This window comes from Phyllostomus discolor, chromosome X (genome assembly GCF_004126475.2).
Source record: "Phyllostomus discolor isolate MPI-MPIP mPhyDis1 chromosome X, mPhyDis1.pri.v3, whole genome shotgun sequence".
Taxonomy (NCBI): Eukaryota; Metazoa; Chordata; class Mammalia; order Chiroptera; family Phyllostomidae; genus Phyllostomus; species Phyllostomus discolor.
In genome coordinates this window covers 69,378,502-69,400,845 of record NC_050198.1, presented here as the reverse complement: position 1 = coordinate 69,400,845, position 22,344 = coordinate 69,378,502, and the positions used below count along the sequence as shown (strand labels likewise).

Genomic DNA, 22,344 nt, shown 5'->3' with positions numbered 1-22,344 from the left:
ATCCTAATATCGTGGGGTAATAACCTGCAAAATAACCTTCATTGACTCCTGCAGGGTCTAATTCTAACTCCTTAACTTAGCACTTGAGGATTATGCATGATTTGACTCAGGCCTACTGTCCAACATGTCCTTATTATTCTCTTACACAAATTCTCTATTGATTTAAATGGATTTCCCCTAGTTTGGGATTTTTGTGTTAGCATTATTCTTGGTATAGAATGGTACACAGTAACTGCTTGTTGAATAGATGCCATGCCATCATCCATTTGCAAAACCTTTCTCTTTCCTTTCTGTCATTGCAAATCCAAATACTAGTCAAGGAACAGTTCGAATTCCACTTCCTGTTATACTATCCCTTACTGACCTATCTCTGAATGCGAACAGCAGTCACACAATTGTCATGAGTATCATAATTACAGTAAGTCCTCACTTAACATCGTTTATAGGTTCTGTACTTCAAGTGAAATGACAAGGCCAAACCATTTTTGCTATCAGCCAATTAATATAAACAAGAATTAAGTTCCTTCAGCATCTCATCAATATTATCATGAAATGATGTTGAATGAAATGACATTATTTGAGGACCTGCTGTATATTTATTTGATGCCTGGCCATCTTCCCAGTGATCTCTGACTCCTTGAAGACAACCTGGACCTTGTCTGGTTTTCTCATTCTTGTATCCCAAGTACCAGGCATATGGTGTGCCCTCTATAAACAGTTCTTCAATAATAATGAATAGATGATGTTTTGTATTATGCCTCTTATTATTGTTTTAGATCCCTAAATTGTTTAATACCATTTTACTTTTCACATGTTTGATGTTCTCAAGCATTTCTGAGAGAAGTCATAGAGCATAGTTGTTAAGAGAACAATTCTGGAGCTAGACTTCCTGGGATTCAGTTTTGGCTAGGAGACTAGCCATATACTGGGTGAACTAGTTAATCTCTCTGTATTTCATATTTTTCATATGTATCATAGGAATAATAGAACTTACCTCTTAGGGTACTTATAAGGAAGGATTGAGTTAAGTCTAGATTTTTTTGTTTGCAATGTTTTAATTTCAAAAACTCTGGAAACCTATGAAATTTTTATTTTGTAAGTTAGGAGCCAAAATTTGGGTAGTGACAATATCTGACTCAAACTGACATGAGGGTATTTATAGTCTTCATTTTGTTTAATATTAATCTTTATTTGGTTTTGCTATAGAATTAGTAGCTAGTGTGTGGGGCAGTACTTCAGGTCCTGCTGCGGTATTACAATCTGTAGTACATGCAGGTACTGCCTATCCAAAAGTCAGATATTTCCAAATTTGGAAACACATCTGGCACCAGGGTCTTATACAAAGTAAGTAGATGCTGTTGGTGGTGATGAGGGAGCTAAGTAGACTATTTTATCCTTCCTAATACCTTGCTCATATTGGTTATCATGTAAATACATGTTGATTTATTCATGTAACAACTCTGACTAGAGGGCTGGCTGTATGAGCATTTTATCAAGGATAACATATATGGCTGGATCATGTGATTGAGATGAGTAAAGATCCAAGTTCTTCCAATACTCTTTCATTTAGTACCATTAGAAGTATTTCTTTTTGTTTTTCTTCTGCTAAACCAAGAAGTGCTTTTTAAGCCCTGACTGGTATAGCTCAGTTGGTTGGGAATTGCCCCACAACATGAAAGGTTGCTGGTTAGTTTCCCAGTCAGGGCACATGCCTGATTTGCGGGTTTGGTCCCTAGTCGGGACACATGCGAGGAGCAGCAAATCAATGTTTCTCTCTCACATCAATGTTTCTCTCCCTCTCTCCGCCTCACTTCCCCTCTCACTAAAATCAATAAGCATGTCCTCGAGTGAAGATAAAAAAAAAATTAACAAGCAACTGAATCACATATAACTAAAAAAAAAAAAGAAATGCTTTTTTAGAGCGAGTCTTTTTTTGTGGGGTGGGTTTGGAGTATTCAGTTAAAATTTATTTAATATGATTAGACACTTATTCATTGTGGTTGCTTAATATTTATTAAACTTCTCATGTGTATAGACATTTTAAAAAATGAGGCATGGTTCCTGGCCTTAAGTAGTTTCAGCATCATGCATGGTTACACTAGGACATGGGTACCCATTACAATTCTTTATTTTCCTCTGTAAGCTTGAAATCATGAATATTAAAAAAGTATACAGGAAACCACAGGAAACAATGGAAAACTTGTCTTAGCCTCCACTATACGGAACTGGTTTTTAATTACTATACCCCCAGATCTTGCAATATCCCTATATGACATTCTGGCAGCCTTTCTTTTCCAACTTAACTAAGCAAAATATGGTTTCTATTTTCCCTTATCAATATTTATAAATAACAATTGGTATATTTTCTTTGTCCTTTTTCTTTTGTGGCTTTGGGCATAATTATATATCTAAAGTATTTTTTTGAAATGTTCTTGCAGTTGAAAACTAATCTTTGAAACTCTTCTGCCAATACAATCAACAAATATTTATTGAGTGCCTATTGTATTTCAGGCATTGCACAAGGTTAAACAAATAGAATCTCTGTCCAGTGTTCTTTCCTCAAACTGGAGCACACTGGGTGTACTGGGTGTACTGGGGGTGCAGAGTGGTGACATGATAGTGTACCCCAGCAGCTATAACATAAAACAGTTTGTGTTTTCTGGAAGCATCTCTCTTACACAAAGAGTTAGAAGAATATTTACTGATAGCTAATTTAAAATACTTAATAATTTTGTACAAATTCAGATACAGACACACCTCAGAGATATTCTAGGCTCAGTTTCAGACCACCACAATACAGCAAATATTGCAATAAAGTGAATCACACAAATGTTTTGCTTTCCCAGTGCATATAAAAGTTATGTTTATACCATATTATAGTCTATTAAGTATGCAATAGCATTATATCTAAAAAACAATGTACATATCTTAATTTAAAAATATTTCATATCTGTCTGTGGCTCAGTGGATTGAGCACCAGCCTACAAACTGAAAGGTCACTGGTTCAATTCCCAGTCAGTGCACATGCCTGCTTTTCAGGCCAGGTCCCCAATTGGGGGTATGAGAGGCAACTACACATTGATGTTTCTCTCCCTTTCTTTCTCCTTCCCTTCCCCTCTTTCTGAAAATAAATAAAATGCTAAAAAAGTACTTTATTTCTAAAAAATGTTAATTATCCTCTAAGGTGTTGGAAAAATGGCACTAACAGACTCTCTTGATGAAGAGTTGTCACAAACCTTGACTGTTAAAAAATGCAATTATTTGTGAAGCATAATAAAGCAAAGTGTGACAAAAAGGGTATGCATATACATTGTGCTTTAGAATGCAATATTCTTGACATGAAGATTTGAAGTAAAACCCAGTTGTTCAGAAAAAGTCTCTGTTTACAAGGGCAGCTGTGGTAACTGGTGTGACCTTTTGAAAAGCACCGAGGCCACACTGTGCTGTCTTGAGTGTGTTCCTTTAGTCAAATACCAACATATTTTCATAGCATTAAATTCCCATGATGACCTATGGAAAAGGTAATAGACATTAATTTTTCCCCCTATGTTGCCTAATTTCTGTCAGTTCAAGGGAGCACTCTGGTTGCTTGTAATGGTCTAAATCTTAAACTTTGTTGAGCCCTAACAGAGTTCCTAATGTTTGTGAGTAAATAGTGAAGACTGATTGTGATGGGCCTACCAAGGAACTGATAATATTCTGAAGAGAGCTTGACAAATACCATATGGTCTCACCTATAAGAGGAATCTAATGAACAAAGTAGAACCACAGGCATGGAAACATGGAACAGACTGACCAGAGGGGCAGAAGGTAGGGGATAATGGTGGAAAGAAGGACTAACTAAAGAACATGCATGAATGACCCATGGACATGGACAACAGGGTGGGAATTGACTGTGGGAACAGAGGTGGGCTGGGAGGAGGAGGGCAAAGGGGGGAAATTGGTACAACTGTAATAGAACAATAATAGACTATTTTTTAAAAACTGAATTACTAACAATGAAAACAAAAGAACACAATGACCATGAACTTAAAGCAGCATAATTGATGGAGTCAAGACTTTCCCCATTCTATGAATATTTGCCTATGTCACTGACTAAAGTTAACTTTTGCTAACTTTAAACATGCTTTTGTTTATAGCACATTCAGTATACAAATTGCTTTGTTAATTGCTGGCCACTGAAATACATTAGTAGAGGAAAGTTTCAAGGTTTATGTGTTTTAAGGTTGATAAAAGGTTTCTGGAGTTTGAGATGGTTTGTAAAGGTTCAGGTAGTACATTGGAAGAATGCCTGTTACAAAGCAATGACTTGATTTGCTCCAAATGAGAAAGATGAAGAGAAAGGCAACTAAAGAAAGCGGGTGAAGGTAAATGGGGTATAAGTCAAACACAGAATTTTTCAACTGATTTTTTATTATATGCCCTGCTTTCATTGTTGCCATCTCACCCCAGACACAGTTCACAGGGCCTAAGATTGTTGTATTGTTGTGTTACTGCTCCAAAGTCATAAGGATATGGTTACAGAGGACTGATTAAGGAATGGTCTTTATATTGTATGTGTGAAGTGCTTTTACAGTCTAGTCAGTAAAAGGGGATGAGAAAGTTCTAGAGTTTTACTTCTTGGTCCCACGTTATAGAAATAGCCATACATTTCTGAAGAACACTTTTAACAATTTTCTGTTCCACTGTTGAATATTTCTCAGTGGGAAGGCAGTAGAATTTTTAAAAGATTTTATTTATTTATTTTTAGAGAGAGGGGAAGAGAAGGAGAAAGAGAGAGAAACATCAATGTGTGGTTGCTTCCTGAGTGGCCCCCACTGGGGACCTGGATCACAACCCAGGCATGTGCCCTGACTGGGGATCAAACAGACGACCCTTTGCTTCTAAGGCCCATGTCCAATACACTGAGCTATACCAGCCAGGGGAAGGCAGTAGAATTTAATGTCTAAGTCCTTGGGCCCTGAAATCACAGTCTTGCATTCAAATTCCCCTTTGCCTCTTGTTGGCAATGTGATTTTAGGCAATTCTACTTCTCTGAACCTTGTTTGCCTCCTCTGTAAACAATCTCATCTGATTTTAAGGATTAAATGAAATAATGCTTATAGAGTGCTAAGCAAAATTCTAGCTATATAATAGATACAGTTATTCTTATTATTGACTTTATTAGTAGACTTATGGCTTAACTAGTTAAAACTTGGAGCACATTATAGGAGTTTTACACATGAACCAGAAGTGAGGGAAAATGTGTCTTTATTTATATTGCCTTAATAACAGCTGGAATGCTATTTTAAATTTAATGTTTTAAGTTTTCAACTATAGTTTACATTCAATAATATTCTGTATTAGTTTTAGATGTACAACACAGTGGTTAGACAATCATGTACTTTACAAAGTGATCCCTCTAATATTTTAAGTACAACCTGGTCCCATACATAGTCATCATGGTACTATTGACTATATGGAGTGCTAGTTTTTGAACCTGTATCTCTTAAATGGTGAGTAGATGGTTTAGAAGTAATACTAGTTTTCTGACAAACAAGAAAGTTTATTGTAAATGCTTGGCTTATTATGCAAAGTGGCATTCATTGTATATAATAAAAATATCAGTTTTAATATAATTGAGAAGTACATATTTAAATACAATACTATTTAACTTAGTAGGATTAAAATTTAATCTCCATTTTGAATGGAAAGAGAGATGCAGGAAAATATACATGAGCAACAATTTTGTCTTTTAAACATGAAGACTTTTGGTGTTCTGATAACTAAAGAGGTCATACATTTTCCTCATTTATCTCTATTACAGACTTCAAGTTCCAAAATAAGGAAATATTGAAACACTTTTAATAGTTTAGGCACTGGGAAGAGAGATAATGTTTGAATAATGTCTTCTATAGGTTTTGAGTTGTTAAGATTATCCTAAGTTTTTGTTACAGTTACTCCAGGAACAAATCAAATAATACCCTAGGGATGATAAAAGTTCAATAGCAGTTTTGATAAGTGAATGGATGAGTCTAAATAGGTTATTGAGAGCAGCTTCAGTGTTGGAGGGCTTGTCTAACCTTTTGACTTGGAAGTACATGAAGATAACGTTCCTGTTCTCTCATGTTCCAATGTTCTCCTTTGGTTCCAATGTCAGACAAATGATGAGATAGGTGTTCTTTCAGTAGCCAACTTATTTATGGAGTGCTGCATGTGCACATGAGGGAAAAGACCAGGAAACACATTGTTCAGATAGTGTATATTCACAGCATTTTGTGATGATTATTATGATAATATACATTCAAGTACTTGAGAAGCCTAGGTCACCACACTAATTAGATATATTATTAGCATACCTGCATTTATAGTTATTATTATCAGCATCATATATGAACATGAAAAGACAATGTTCAAAAGTAGTTTTAGGAAAATTAGACTTACTATACCCTTAGGTCATGAGCTCAAATACTAAAGATAATGCCATTTACTTAGAGAGCAACTTTCTTTTGAAGCATGATTAGTTTTCCTTATTTACTTCAGTGGAATGTATACAATGAGGTTAATTAACTTGCAGAAGGTTACATTGTCTGAGATGGAAGTAGGAGCATAATTTAGGGACCTTGGTTTCTTACCCGGTGCTTTTGCAATGATGACATAAAAGGTTCTTTAGGCAAAAGGATCCTTTCGTATCTCTAGTCTTTCAATTGAGATGAAATGAAACTTTAGCAGTGGAGACATCAATCATCATTACTTCTGTATACCTTTTTGTACAACTTGGTATTTATCAAAAAGATTTTCAGGTTTATGAAGGAATTTTCTAAGCACTTTTGGTATCATGTAGGTGTGGTTATCATTTAAACATTCATCAGCAAGCATGTATTGAGTAATTATATGTAAAGCAGTCTGTTGGGAGGGAAGAAATGTACCAGTGCCCTGAAATAGCCTACAATCTAAGAAGGGCAACAGAGAACACAAAGCAACTTGATATCAGCCAATGCTAATACTAATACCACTCAATAGTTAATAAATTATTATAACACCCTGCATGACTCTGGCACCGTTCTAAGTGCTTTGAATGCATGAACACATTTAAATGACAACAGTGCTATGAGATAGGGACTGTTACTATCACCATTTTACAGATGAGACACAGAGGCACAGAAGTTAGATAATTTCCCCAAGGCTGCACATCTGATAATGACAAGAGCTAGCATTAAAATCCATGCAATCTAGTTCTAGGCTTTTTCTTTTTTTTAAATATATTTTATTGATTATCCTATTACAGTTCTCCCATTTCCCCTCTTCACTCCCCTCCACCCTGTACACCCTCTCCCACCCACTTCCCCCCTTTAGCTCGTGTTCATGGGTTGTACATATAAGTTCTTTGGCTTTTCTACATTTCCTATACTATTCTTACCCTCCCCCTGTCTATTTCCTACCTACAATCTATGCTACTTATTCTCTGCACCTTTTCCCCCTCTCTCCTCCCACTCCCCTGTTGCTAACCCTCCATGTGATCTCCATTTCTGTGGTTCTGTTCCTGTCCTAGTTGTTTGCTTAGTTTCTTTTGGTTTTGCTTTAGGTGTGGTTGTTAATAATTGTGAGTTTGCTGTGCTTTTACTATACATGTTTTTTTTTAAATCTTCTTTTCTTAGATAAGTCCCTTTAACATTTCATAAAATAAGGGTGATGATGAACTCCTTTAACTTGACCTTATCTGGGAAGCACTTTATGTGCCCTTCCATTCTAAATGAAAGCTTTGCTGGATAGAGTAGTCTGGGATATAGGTCCTTGTCTTTCATGACTTGGAATACTTCTTTCCAGCCCCTTCTTGCCTGTAAGGTCTCTTTTGAGAAATCAGCTGACAATATGGGAACTCCTTTGTAGGTGACTGTCCCCTTATCTCTTGCTGCTTCTAGGATTCTCTCCTTCATTTTTACCTTGGCTAATGTAATTATGATGTGCCTTGGTGTGTTTCTTCTTGGGTCCAACTTCTTTGGGACTCTCTGTGCTTCCTGGACTTCCTGGAAGTCTATTTCCTTTGCCAGAATGGGGAAGTTCTCCTTTATTATTTGTTCAAATACGTTTTCAATCTGTTGCTCTACCTCTTCCCCTTCTGGTACCCCTATAATTCGGATGTTGGAACGTTTAAAGATGTCCTGGAGGTTCCTAAACTTCTCCTCATTTTTTTGAATTCTTATTTCTCCATTCTTTCCTGTTTGGTTGTTTTTTTCTTCCTTCTGGTCCACTCTATTGTTTTGAATCCCAGTTTCCTTCCCATCACTATTGGTTCCCTATGCATTTTCCTTCATTTCTTTTATCGTAACCTGCATTTGTTCATCTAATTTGTGACCAAAATCAACCAATTCTGTGAACTTCCTGATCACCAGTGTTTTGAACTGTGCATCTGATAGGTTAGCTATCTCTTGGTCGCTCAAAAGGAGGAGTTCTGGGGCACTGATTTGTCCTTCTGTTTGAGCCATCTCTCTCTCTCTCTCTCTCTCTCTCTCTCTCTCTCTTTTTTTTGGTCTGGTTGCTCCTGTTACGGTGAGGGGCAGAGCCTTAGGTGTTCACCAGGGCTGGGCACCCCAGTCGCTAGACTGTGACATTTGTGAGGGCGGGGTTGAGAGGGAACAATGGCGGTAGCTTCGTTCTCCATGCAACCTCAGTCCCTTTCCTGGGATCCTTCGTTGTGTGTTCTGCCCTGCTCCACAGTCACCGCCTCACTGGGTCTGCCGGCTGCCACTTGCGTACTCAGGGTCCACCCACTGTGATCCTGTGCGCTCCAGATGCCTTACGTGCTCCCAGTTGCCTTATGTGCCCAATTCTCCCAGTTCTCCGAGCCGCGACCCACGCCCGGCTATTTGTCTCCGCCCCTCCTACCAGTCTGGATAAATGGGTCTATTTCAACTTCTTGGCTGTCTGACTTCCATTCAGATAAATTTTCTGTCAGTTCTGGGTGTTATTCTGCCTCAAAATTGTTGTTGTTCCAATCTTGGTTGTGCGTGGAGGTACGGTGCATCCACCTATGCCTCCATCTTGCTGGAAATCTAGTTCTAGGCTTTTTAACTACAACACGTCCTTTTATCCCATCTCTGACAGAGGACATTATGTAAGAGCATGAGAGCTAAACAAGTCACATTAGAAAACATTCTGGAGTAATACAGAAGGATGATCAGAATGGGATGTTAATGTTGGCAAGATGTCCATTATAGCTCAAAGACAAAAATGGCAAAATATTTTGAATAAGTCACTTTTGAATGGGGGTCTTATTGAAAAGCAAGGAAAGTATTTGAAATACCCTTATCTATGTAGATGTATGTTGCACACATGTGCACATGTTTATTTTGAAGTAAAAAAAAACCCTTCAAGGGTGAATCAAATTAAGACTCCTTTATATTGTTAGCCAAACAGAGCTTTGTTTTTTGTACATATTTGACCTCACAGATGTGTTTTTTAAAAATTAACAGCTTTATTGAGGTATAATTCACCTATCATACAATTTACCCATTTAAAGTGTACAATTCAGTAGTTTTTAGTGTATTCGCAGTTGTGCAACCACTGCCACAATCAATTTTAGAACACTTTCATCACCTCAAGAAGAGAAATATGTGTTTTGTAAGAAAGTGGTCACAAAGAGGATGGAACTCGTGTGCCTGTTGGTACCATTGCTTCCTATCATAATGTTCATAGATCCCTACTCAGTGTAACTCAGGTCTTATGCTGTTTTTCCCAGTCTGGCTTCAAGTTGTTGTAGAGCACCTTCTTTAATTTTGTTTTTTTTTTTTTGGTGACTAATATTTCAAAGAATTATGTATTTATCTGATTTGAATTCTCAATTCAATTTGATTATATAAATTTGATCATTATGTTTTTATCACAAACATTGATATTACTACTACATAACTAGTCCAGACTTGTATTTTAAAACAAAACTGCTAAACCCACTAGTATGAATGACTACCCCCTTGTTTATGCATGCTTCTAGTATGGACCAAAGCCAGAAATACCTGAGAAAGTTTGTGTACACATTGACATTTAAAAATATTTCTAAAGGTTATGGCCGGCATAGAATATTGTGCACAGATACTTGTGATAAAAGCAACGCTTTTTTTTTGCTGGGGTATAGTATTGGGGTGTTGTGTTATGGAAAATGTGTTATAAAGTATGTTCCATTATATTGTGTACAGATATTATGAAATGATTAGAATTTTTGAAAAAAATCTGTAAAGATTATTCAGCTATTCACATTTCACCAGAATATAGTCAGGTGTCATAGTCATGACTATGTTTCTGTCTTGTAGGAGTTACCAACCAAATATCTATGTGTTGGCATGAGAGGGAACAGGCTGTTGTCAGTTCTTCATTATAATAATTGGTTACATTCAGTGATATCTTTTAGGTGAAAGAATGGCTGTTTACTTGTTATTATTAAAAATAATCCTTGGACATAATTAGATATTCTGAAGAACATATTTGTTTTTAAAAATGAGTTAATCTTGGGTGGCTTACTTGCTATTTCTTATTTTACCTATATTTTCCTTCAGAATGGCTTTGAAATGCTATTTTATACTTCCTCAGTATTTTTGTGTGCTTATTATATCTTTGAGTTGAGTTTCTATTGAGGGGCCAAAGTAGTTTCATTTGAAGTTAAAGTGACTTGTTTCACTCAAAATTATTTGCTTAAGTATATTTTCATTTGCTTACATAGATTCTCTGCTTGTCATGTATGGCAATGATGTGGTGATCTCACAGCTGGTGTGTAGGATAGAATCAGACAAAATGGCACTGCTGTCACTGATGTCACTGGAAGAAGACTAAGTGTTACTTTATACTAATTAGCACATCTTTATCATGGAGATTAATAGTTCACGTGGAGTCAGGGGGCCAGGTGTTATGGAGTTAAAAAAAGGGGGATGCTTGATGTAGGAATTTTGGGGCCTGGATTATGATACTGCTTTTTTTTCATTGCTGATTTTTTTTAATTGAGCTGTTATGATACTAGACTATGTGAAAACATGCTCATTTAAGGCTAGCCAAATTGGTCTGGTTAAAGAGGGTCATTCCAAATGAGGAAGTATCACACCATTTAGAAAAGAGGATCTATAGTAATGTGAGTATTGAGTTTCCTATGACTTGAGATATAATTCATTAATTTAGAAAATACACCCATTGTAATATACCCATAAACTATTACTTTCCAATAGTCTAGTGGTTTGATTTCCTGCTTAAGTTAGTGCCACAAATGGTTTAGACTCTTAAATGGTTTAAAATGACTCTAAATGACTCTGTGTGTGGGTTAGGCCCATCTAGCCATTTTAATGATCAGTCTGCTTTATTGGCAGAAAAAGGAGACTCATTGCCTACAATCAGCCTTACTATATAGGACAGCACTATTTCTGTGATGAGAAGGAATGAGATATTTCATATAAATTCATTCAAGAAATCTTAGGGAGCATATTCTGACTCAGGTGCTGGGGATGCAGTGGTGAACATGTGAAAGTCCTACCTTCATTCTCGGAAGCAGTCACAATATTCTGCTCACTCTCTTTATTCTAAAGAGCTGTGGAAAGGCCTTACAAGGGCTGTTATGTCTCTCTTGGTACTTGTTAGTTGGAGTTGATTTGTAACTATAAGGAGGAAGAGGAAAGTTGGTGTCTAGATCCATCAAGCTGAAGTGCTGCCCTTAATTATGAACCCTCTTTTTTCTTTGCATGCCCCAGGAACTTTCTGGGTTTTACTTGTATCCTTTTCCAGTGACTTAAATGAGGATTAGAAGATCACAATTGTGGTCATGATCTCTTATGCCTACCCTTTTATACCAGCTATTCTCCCTAAAATGCTGAGTACCTCTTGTCCTTCAGATTTTAGTTTAGTTGTGATCTATCTTGGGAGCATTTTCTTTGGCCTTCTTCATTTCAAAGCTGCTGCTAGGTGTTTCTTCCGTTTATTTCCATAGTATCAATTTGTGCCTCTCTTCAGCAATCTTTATTATAAGTAGTGCTTTTACTTCTCTGTCTCTTCCATTGACTTGTAAGTTCCTTGAGGGAAGGGGCAGGTTGTCTCTGTGTTGTCTAGCCTTGATATTTAATTATTATTTGTCAAATGAGAAAATGACAGGATGAATATTTAGCTTACTAACTGTGGCTGCTTGATAATACTGGCAGCTATTAGCCACCTGGAAATTGCAGTACTTACAGTATTTTCCACTAGCCAGGGCTGTGTAATTTTATAAGTATTGGTAAAATCAGGTGGTCAGAAATAGTTATCAGATAACTACAATACACAATACAATATATAATACAAAAATACTGTAAGAGATGCAAGAAATAGTTGAGTAAAATTTAAGAGCCAGAAGGAACCCTGGGGATCATTTAACCCAACACTTCCATTTTTGAAAATGATGTAATCTAGTGCAGAGGGAGAGGTTAAATTATTTGCCCAGGGCCTCTGTCATTTTTAATTATTATTTTAAAAATCTTCACTTGAGTATATGTTTTTATTGATTTTAGAGAGAGAGGAAGAGGGGGAGAGAGAGAGAGACAAACAAACAGACAGACAGGCATCAATGTGAAAAGCATTGATTGGTTGCCTCCTGTACATGCCAAGACTAGGGATTGAACCCACGACCTAGGTATGTGCTCTGACTGGAAATTAAACCCACAACTTTATGGTGTATGGTACGATGCTCCAACCGAGTGAGCCACCTGGCCAGGGCACAGGACGTTGGTGCTTAAGGAGCTTGCAACATCATTGGCAGATGATACATACAGATATTAAAAAGATTATTGAGAAAAAAGGGCCAAAAGAGTAGAAATGGCAGGACTAGTCAAGGTAGGTTCATCCAAGACTCTTAGGATTTGAAGTAGGTAGGATATTGGTACAAGAAGAGATTCAGGGTGTAGAGAATGTATAAATAAAACTGCAAAGGTAAGGATGTACAAGTGACTTTTGGGATATGCTCAGTTGACTTGGTATTTAGTACTAACAGAGAAAGCAGGAAAATGTAGCCAGGAAATGGAGGGGCTTGAATACCAGGATGCAGAGGGAAACCATTGGCAGTTTTTGAGTGAGTGGTATAATGAAAATGATTTGTTCAAGCCATAGATGGACTGGGTTGAAGGCCAAATGGGTCATGAAGCTGGCTCATTGTCTAATGTGTCAATTAAGAAATATGAACTTAATGGATTCTAAAGTTTTTGCTCAAAAACAAAACATGATATATACCATGTATTCCCTTGGTAACCAACATAACAATGCCAGTGTTTTCTAAACAGCAAAAATAAGCCTAAGCAGCAAACTTGTAATATTGGTAATGTATATGTGTTAGTTATGATATACTGTAGATAATTGTATGAATTCTCATGTTATACCAGTAAACTAAAAATTCCTGAAGTAGCTGAGAACATGGTAGTAGCTGCACCATCAGACCTTGGTATTTTGCCAGTCATTCGACAAATGTCAAGTGGTATGAACCCTCCCAATGAATTTGGAAACCATTTTGTTAAAAAATGGTTTTGTAGTAATCTAAAATGTAATACTGTATTTTGGCAAAGAGAATAAAAAGCAGAGATCCATACTATATTAAACTATGTGAACATGAAAGGCATAGGGAAGAACCTTTACCTTATGTACCTCTGAGAAAATTCTGACCTTCCATAGACAAACAATAAAGCTTGCACATGGAGCAAGGTTTGTTATTTCAGTAGTACAGTAGTTCCCCCTTATCTATGTGGGATATGCTCTGAGACCACCCCCAAGTTGGTGCCTGAAATCACAGATAGTACCAAACCATGTACTGTATATAACTATGTTTTTTCCTATATGTACATACATACCTATGGCAAAATTACGGGGTAGAGAGAGATTAGCAACAATAACTAGTAATAAAATAGAACCATTATAACAATATACTGTAATAAAACTTACACGAATGTGGTCTTTCTCTCAAAATATCTTATTGTAATGTAGTCACTTTTTTCACTTAAAGGAAGTGCTTTACAGCTTCCCTTTCTCATATCTACTATTTCCAGTATTACTGCTCTTGTGCTTTGGAGCCATTATTAAGTAAAATAAGGATTACTTGAACACAAGTACTGTGGCATGGGGACAATCAATCTGATTACTGAGAGGACTACTAAGTGACTAACAAGGCAGGTGGTATATGCATCATGGAGCTGCCAGGCAAAGGGATGAGTTTTATTCTAGGCAGGATTGAGTGGGATTGAGCAGGATTGAGTAGGATGGTGCAGGATGGTGGGAGAAGGTGGGAGATAGTGTGAGACAGCATGAGATTTCATCATACTACTCAGAGTGGAGCACAATTTACAACTTATGAAATGTTTATTTTTGGAATTTTCCAATTAATGTTTTTGGACCATGGTTGACTGCAGATAACTAAAGCCTCAGAAAGCAAAACTGGATAAAGTGGTGGAACTACTGTGTATCTCATTTGTATAGTTAGGAATGAGTTTATTTCTTTAAGGGCAATAAATGTGTGGATATGAAAGAGACCTATGGATGGCCTTCACTTAGACTTTTAAAACTCTCTAAGTTTACAGCTTCAAAAACAATATTGATACAGTTTTTACTCTTGTCATTTTTTTCTCCTAAAAATTAGGGAAATTTCCAATTAAATGAAGGTTTATTTATGTTGATTTGAGCCTGTCATATTTGTAAAACATATTTAGGGAACCTACTCAAAAAGGATTTGTTTCAGCCTTGACCAGTGTGGTTCAGTTGGTTGTGTGGTATCTCACAAAGGGAAAGGTCACCGGTTTCATACCTGGTCAGGTCACATACCTGGGGTTTGGTCCCGGTCAGGGTGCATATGAGAGGCAACCAATCAATGTTTCTCACATCGATGTTTCTCTCCCTCTGTTTGTCCCTTCCCTTCCTTCTCTCTAAAAATAAATAAAAATCTTAAAAAGAATTTATTTCAGATGGTATACAATTATATGTGTAAATGTGTATATTGTAATATCTTTGTATTTCAACATAATTTAAAATTAACTTTATGTTGGCTTTTGAACATTCAAAACATTTAAAAAATAAAACGTATATTTTTTGTGATTCTTTTTTTTCTACTGTGTTAGGAAATTTGGTGAACTTTAGCTCATCATATTCTTCTTATGCCTGTCTGACAACATTAAAATCTGTAACCACTAATTTTTGACATCATACACCTTTATAAGGCTTACTGTCATAATATTGTAGGGAAGTCATGCTATTGAATTTGCCTTTAAGACATAAAATCAGTTCTCATGATTTCCTATCTCTAATCTATTGAAAATGTTTTTTGTTCTAGTTCCAAATCTATTTGAAATCCTCATTGAAATAATTTGCACTGTAGGATTTAATAGGAATCATTCAATAGAAATGAGCACATTTCCTGTCTATTCATTATATAAAACAGTAGTGTTAAGTTATAAAAAAACGTAAGCGTTGTAGAGTTAGTTACATGCAAGGTTTCTCCAGAAAAATTCCAGCCATTGTTAATATAACAAGAACAGTTTGTGCAATATCAATGTAACCTGGCATCCAAGGAAAGTGGACTGGAATGTGCATGCATGAACAATAATGACTTCACTGTACTAGTAGTGGGGGTGGTAGATGCCGTTGAATGAGCATGTGTACTGTGTGGCTGTCACATTCAAAATGACTAAGTGAGTAAAACAAGAAATAGGCATCAAACTTTGCATTAAACTTGAACATTCCTCTGTGGAAACTATCTGGATGATTGAGAAGGCTGCAGCTATGGGCAACTGGTCATTGGCAGCTTCATCATAAGAACTTGCCTGCTCATGCATCACGTCTCATGCAGAGTTTTTTTGGGAAACATCAAATCACCCAGGTGACTCAGCCCCCTACATCCCAGATTTGGTGTCCTGTGACTTCTGGCTTTTCCCAAAACTAAAATAACCTTTGAAAGGGAAGAGATTTCAGACCGTTGATGACATTTGGGAAACTATGACAGGGCAGCAGATGGTGATTGGGAGAACTGTGTGAGGTCCCAAGGTGCCTACTTTGAAGGGGACTGAAGTGTCATTGTCCTATGTACAATGTTTCTTGTATCTTCTTCAATAAATGTCTCTATTTTTCATGTTACATGGATGTATACTTTCTGGACAGATGTTGTATAGTGTACTTGTGGTTAAGAGTGAAGACTCTAAGCCTGACTCAAAAGCAGACTTAGTTGCTTGCTACTTGTGTATTCATAAGCACATTACTTCTTCCCATTGAGTCACAATTTCGTCAACTTAAATGGAGAAAACAAGGATTTTGTAATTAAATTTGATAATATATCATGTTTAGAGAGTACCTAGAATATCAAGAGATTCAATGAATTCTAGCTATTATTATTTGATACAAATTGTATTATTTGATTTTCAAATTAAGTTGACAGGTTCAAATTTATTTATTTATCTTGTTTATTGTATTTTTTCCACTACCATTTATCTCCTTTGTACCCTCTGTCACCTCCACTCACTCCCTTTCCCTCCACAATCATCACACTATTGTCCATGTCCATGAGTCCTTTTGTTTTTTGCTTGATCCTTCCACCCTATAACCTCCCCCAGAGCTGTCATCTGCTCTCCATCTATATGAGACTGTGTCTATTTTGTTTGTTAGTTCAGTTTGTTCATTAGATTTCATATAAAATTTCTTTTTTCAGCTATTGTTACCTAAGGTAAATGTCTACAGAAGAAGAAATATCAAAAGAATTAGGTGTAAGTGACATCACCAATTTAATCATTATGAAGCAATACAGGGTATTTTTAGCAGGAAAATTACTTGTTATCAATTATTTGGACAAACACCTAAAGAAAATGATTATCATGCTTACTGAAACAAGCCAGACAGACAAAGACAAATATATGATTTCACTCGTATGTAGAGTCTAAGGGACAAAATGAACTGACAAAATAAAAACAGAGGTAGGGACACATGGAACAGACTGACAGCTGTCAGAGGGGATGGTGGGAGGACTGGATGAAAGAAGGTCAAGGGATTAAGCAACCCCCCATATATATACATATATACATATCATTCACTCACACACACAAAACACATAGACACAGACAACAGTGTGGTGATAGCCAGAGAGAAAGGGAAGTGAGCTGGTGGAGGAGGTGGGCAAAGAGGGGGTGGAAATGGGGATGAAAGAGACTTTGTTTGGGGCAATGGGTGCATGATGCAGTATGCAGATGATGTTTTGTTGTGTTGTACACTTGAAAGCTGCATGATTTTGTGAACCAATAAATTCAATTAAAAAAAAAAAAGAAAAACATGAGCACCAGAGTCTGAATGACTTTGCCTTTAACTCTTATTAGGATTTGTTTTGTATTTCTTCAGTATTAGGTAAAGATGGCCTGCTTTTGATTATACTTGAAAAAGCTTTATTTTGAAGTAATTATTGATTCAGAGGAAATTGCAAAGATAGTACAAAGTTTGTTGTACTCTTCACTCAGTTTTCCTCAGTATAAGCATAGTACATTATCAAAGCCCAAAAGTTGACATTGTTATGATGTTTCTGTATCATTCTACATCGTCTTATCATATACATTTTTGAAACCACCTCCACCATCAAGGTATAGAACTATTCCATCACCACAAAAGTAATCTAGAGAACTCAAGGTAAGGAAGAAAAAAAAATCTATCATATATACCCATATTTTTCTTACAATGTTGATTTTACTTCCTGGTGTTCCAAGATTCTTTCTTTTTCATTTCTTTTCAGTTTCCAGAACTTCCTTTAGCCATTCTTTTAAAGTAGGTCTGCTGGTGATAAATTCTTTGTTTCCCCTCATCTGAGAATGTTGTGATATCCTCTTCATTTCTGAAGGATATTTTCATTGGATATAGGATTCTGAGTTGACAGCTCCTTTTTTCCACCACTTGAGAATTCTTTTGTGTCTAGTACTTATGGCCTCCATTGTTTCTGATGAAAAAATCTGTTGTCCTGTGAATTATTTTCCTCTGTAGGTAAAGTATGATTACTTGTTTTCTGACTTCAACATTTTTTTCTTTATCAGGTTTGGTGATAACGTGTCTTTGAGTAGATTGCTCCAGATTTATTCTATGTGGGATTTACACAGTTTTTTGAATCTGTAGACAAACAAACAAACAATTTTTTTTTGCCAAATTTGGGGACTTTTCAGTCTTTAGTTGTTTAAGAACTTTTTTATTCCATCCTCTTTTTCTATTCTGGGACTCTGATGGCACAAATGTTAGATCTTTTGTTCTTGTCCCTCAAATCACAGATGCTCTATTTCTTTGTTTGTTGTCTTTTTCTCTCTTGTTCAGGTTGGGTAATTAATATTGTTCTATTTTTCTGTTTGTGGGACCTATCTTATGCATGAGTATTTTATTTCAGTTACTGCATTTTTCAGTTTTAACAGTTCCATTTGGTTCTTCTACCTTTTATTTCTTTATCGAGACTTTCTGTTTCTTTGCTGAAACTGTCTTTTTTCATTTGTTTCAATCATGTTCATAATTGCTTATTGAAACATTTTTATGATGTCTGCTTTCAAAATTTTCAGGTAATTTTAACATCTCTGTCATCTTGGTGTTGACATCTATTGAATCTTTTGTTACACAGCTTGAGATCTTTCTGATTGTTGGTATGTCAAGTGATTTTTTGATGGTGGCTCTTTTGGGTATTATGTCATGAGATTCTGGATCTTATAGAAACTTTCTGTTTTAGCTGGTTTCTTCTGTTGTCACTTTGTCAGAGGATGGGAGGACACTTGACCTCTTTTGACACTTAAGTGGTGGATGTATAAGGGTTCAGGTACTGGTTCCCCACTAGGCCTTCAGTGATTCTTCTGACTGGAAGGGGTAGGAATGCCTTGTTACTGGTCCCCATGTAGCCTCCACTGGCACCATGAAGGGGGGTGGCCACATTACCTTTGGGCAGTGGTGAAACTCCTCACTTTCCATTAGTCTTTCTCTTATACCACCACAACAGGGAAAGGGAGGAATGCCTCAGTACAGCCTTGTGAGTGTGGAAGTTTAAGCTCCTGATTAAGTCTTTGGCGACATGGATATAGTCATATTTTTTTTTCTGTGGTGTTTGGCTAGAATTTTGTCTCAAATTGTTTTGTCCTGCTAAGCTGTCCCTTTCCTGGTCCTTTGTATAGAGAGCAAACTTTTCTTAGGTCTGGTTTTTCTTTGTGCTCAAATTTATTTCTAGGTCACCAGCTTCTTCAGCTTTATGAGGCTGTAAGAAAACCCAGGGAACTCACCATTGTAATGTTCTTGTGTTCTGAGGTCCCTAGTCAATATTCCTATTCTCTCCAGTTTTAGAGCTTTCTTATGTTTGTTTTATATATCATATTCATGGTTTTTAGCTGTGCTTTGTGGGAGGAACAGGGAAAAGCACACCTACTTCATCTTTCTAGAAGCAGAAGTTTGACTTATTAATGGCCTTTCTGAATTCTTGTTAGGTATTAAGATTTAATTACATCTGAAAACTTGAAACTGGAGGTTTCTCCTAATCCTCATTAATGAGATATTTTGGGTTTACATGTTATCTTGCTACTTTGACAATAATATTATTTAAATATATCTCTATGTAGCAATATTTCTTTAGTTTGTAAGGCATAGTGCTAAATCTAAGAAATGTGTACCACACAGATAAGAGTCTATTATACCTTTAACTATTTACTTATATATTTTAAAAAAACTGTTTATGATAAGGGGAATACAAGTAGACAGTTGTGTAGATGACATAGATCTCACAGATAAGATCTTGGAGTCAGGATGGAAGACTAGTGTCACACTGAATTTAGTAATGTAATTATAATGCTTAAGTAATGATTAAACTTGCATGTTATTGCAGCATCAGTTAACTAACAAGCACATAACTTTTGTTAATATTATCTATAGACATATAATATTGGTACACATTATTGTTTTAATGCCTTGAAACAGCAAATATAGATTGGATTGATTGAAAAGCTTTCTGCTTTAACAGTACATTTCCTCAGTATGTTAGTATCTTACTATGATTTTACTTTCTCTTTTCTGTTGAATTACTCTTAAGGGAGTTAGAGAGCATGATTTCAAAATAATAGCAGTGGCACAGCTTCCCCTTCCTTTTGAGTTGAAGTCCACTGACAAATGGGTAGAAAGGTCCATTGATGACCACATAGATAAAATTTAACTTAGGATAATAAAATATTTAGAGGTGAATGTAGCCATATATATCAACCCTCTGAGTTTAGAGAAGAAGAAACTGAAGTCTAGAGATGTTGAGAGATATCATGGGAAGGGGAACAAGCTACTTAGAAAGAACTGGGACTTGAACTCAGATTCCGTGATTCTGGGGCCATTGTGATTTTCATTAGCTGGTACAGTGAGGGAAGAGTCAGACCAGGAGCCTACCTTCAAAGAGTCTAGTGGGGAGACAACAAGGGCAAAAGTAACTATAATACATAGTAGAAAATGACCATTCTCATAAAGATCCCTGAATTTATTAATTTTTATTTTGAAAAAATATACTCATAGTATAAAAATGTGGATAATGATGCCTGGTTTAGAATTTTCATAATTTATTTACCCCAAGAGACTTTTTTTTCTTTTTTAAATTTTATGTTAATAGTTGTTCAAGTACAGCATTCTGTCCTTTACTTCCATCCCACCCCACCCACCCATTCCTCCCCACCTCCCTCCCATTTCTACCCACCCTAGTTTTTGTCCATGTGTCCTTTATATTTTTTCCTGTAAACCCTTCCCATTCTCCCTAAAATTTCCCTGAAACTCCCTCCCCTCTCCCCCTTGGTCACTGTCAGCTTGTTCTCTATTTCAGTATCTTAGGTTATATTTTGCTTGCTTGTTTGTTTGTTTTCTTATTTAGGTTCCTCTTAAAGGTGAGATCATATGGTATTTGTCTTTCACCTTCTGGATTATTTCACTTAGTATGATGCTTTCCAGCTCCATCCTTGCTGTTGCGAAGGGTAGGAGCTCCTTCTTTGTTTCTGCTGCATAGATTTCCATTGGGTAAATGTACCATATTTTTTCATCCATTCATATGCTGATGGGCACCTAGGTTGCTTCCAGCACTTAGCTATTGTAAATTGTGCATAACACTGGGGTGCATAGGTTCTTTTGGATTGGGGTTTCAGGGTTCTTAGGATATAATCCCAGCAGTGAAATTGCTGAGTCCATTTTTAATTTCCTGAGGAAGTTCCATACTGCTTCCCATAGTGGTTGTACCAGTCTGCAATCCGACCAACAGTGCACTAGGGTCCCCTTTTCTCCACATCCTCTCCAACACTTGTTGCTTTTTGCTTTGTTTATGATGGCCATTCTGACTGGTGTGAAGTGGTATCTCATTGTGGTTTTAATTTGCATCTCTCTGATAGCTGGAGATATTGAGCATCTTTTCATGTGTCTCTGAATCCTCTGAGTGTACTCCTTGGAGAAGTGTCTGTTCAAGTCCTTTGCCCATTTTTTAATTGGGTTGCTTGTCTTCTTAGAGTGGAGTCATGTAAGTTCTTTATATATTTGGGAGATTAAACCCTTGTCTGAGGTATCATTGGCAAATATGTTTTCCCATACAGTTGGTTCTCTTTTTATTTTGATACTGTTTTCTTTAGCCATGAAGAAGCTTTTTTTTTTATTAGATTCCATTTGTTTATTCTTTCCTTTATGCCCCTTGCTCTAGGGGACATATCAGTAAAAATGTTGCTGTGTGAAATATCTGAGATTTTCCTGCCTATGATCTCCTCTAGGACTTTAATGGTGTCATGCTTTATATTTAAATGTTTTATCCAACTTGAATGTATTTTTGTGTATGGTTAAGTTGGTGCTCGAGTTTCATTTATCTGCACGTAGCTGTCTAGTTCTCCCAACACCATTTGTTGAAGAGGCTATTTTTACTCCATTTTATGTTGCTGCCCCCTTTGTCAAATATTAATTAACTATAGAGACTGGGGTTTATTTCTGGGCTCTCTGTTCTGTTACATTGGTCCATGTGCTGTTTTTATGCCAGTACCAGGCTGTTTTGATTATAGTGGCCTTGTAATACAGTTCAGTATCAGGTATTGTGATCCCTCCTACTTTTCTCTTCTTTCTCAAAATTGCAGCCGCTATCTGGGGTCATTTATGGTTCCATATAAATTTTTGAAGTGTTTTTTCTGTGTCTTTGAAATATGCCATTGGTACTTTAATAGGTATTGCATTGAATATGTAAATTGCATTGGGTAGTGTGGACATTTTGAGGATGTTAATTCTTCTGATCCAAGAACACGTTGTATGTTTCCATTTGTTTGTGTCTTCCTTGATTTCTTTCTTCAGTGCTGTGTAGTTTTCTGAGTACAGGTCTTTTACCTCCTTGGTTAGGTTTATTCCTAGTTA

The 22,344-nt window shown here is 36.4% G+C and overlaps 1 protein-coding gene across 3 annotated transcripts in view; it reads left to right on the top strand.

The window, feature by feature from the left end:
- Window positions 1–22,344, top strand: part of KLHL13 (kelch like family member 13) — a 275,500-nt gene that overhangs the window by 4,069 nt on the left and 249,087 nt on the right. Inside the window, exon 1 of one of the 3 annotated variants that reach the window (XM_036016817.1) lies at window positions 17,323–17,619. The exons of the other annotated variants lie outside the window; for them this stretch is intronic. The gene's annotated coding sequence lies outside the window, so the exon portion shown is untranslated. Of the gene's footprint in view, window positions 1–17,322; window positions 17,620–22,344 lie in introns of those variants that run through there. 3 annotated transcript variants of the gene reach the window in all.